Raw genomic sequence first — 678 nt, 5'->3', positions numbered from 1 at the left:
ACTCGGTCTTTTTCCGTAATCACATTTAACCACATTGCCAAATTCACCTTTTACTGACAAGAATGCAGCTCGTTGGTGTAGTAATGTCTCAAAGAATAATCTATTCATCAAAGGGAAAACATGAGCAGGACGATGGAGAGGGGGACGATGGGCCGAATAGCAAACGAAGGTCAGAATCTGAGAGCTAGATCACTTACTGTCGGCGGCTCGTTGGTCTAGGGGTATGATTCTCGCTTAGGAGTTTTAATAATTGAAATGCGAGAGGTCCCGAGTTCAAATCCCGGACGAGCCCTGACAACTTTTAGTCAAAAAAACACTTCTCAGCCGGTCGACATGTTTCAAATTAAAACGTTTGATTGCGCGCCGTTGTTCACACAGCGTCCAAAAATCCTGGAGATTCCCAGGAGCAAAGTGAAACACACCGAACTGAGTAAAGTTCATGCATCTCAGATGTGCTCGGCTCAGTGTCTCATTGGACAACCTAAACCCGTGTTTGATTCTGGCCAATTCTTGATCAGTCCATCTTCCGTTCTGCACGCATGAGCTCACCTCCATTGGGATATGGATACATTCAGCGTCAATCTCAACTTCAACGTGAAACAGACTCTGCCCTTAATATGAGTGCGTCCTGTTTCTCCAGCGCTGAAAAGATGGGAGAAGCTGGCTTTGGATTTAGTC

The 678-nt window shown here is 45.6% G+C and overlaps 1 non-coding gene across 1 annotated transcript; it reads left to right on the top strand.

Moving 5' to 3' along the window:
* Positions 1–204: 204 nt before the first annotated feature.
* Positions 205–292, top strand: trnap-agg (transfer RNA proline (anticodon AGG)). Its single transcript is given in 2 exon segments — positions 205–240; positions 257–292. It is a non-coding gene; the product is annotated as a tRNA-Pro (tRNA).
* Positions 293–678: the final 386 nt, after the last annotated feature.

The sequence above is a fragment of the Pristiophorus japonicus genome, unplaced genomic scaffold (genome assembly GCF_044704955.1).
Source record: "Pristiophorus japonicus isolate sPriJap1 unplaced genomic scaffold, sPriJap1.hap1 HAP1_SCAFFOLD_37, whole genome shotgun sequence".
NCBI lineage: Eukaryota > Metazoa > Chordata > Chondrichthyes > Pristiophoridae > Pristiophorus > Pristiophorus japonicus.
This window is presented reverse-complemented; position numbering and strand designations above follow the sequence as displayed.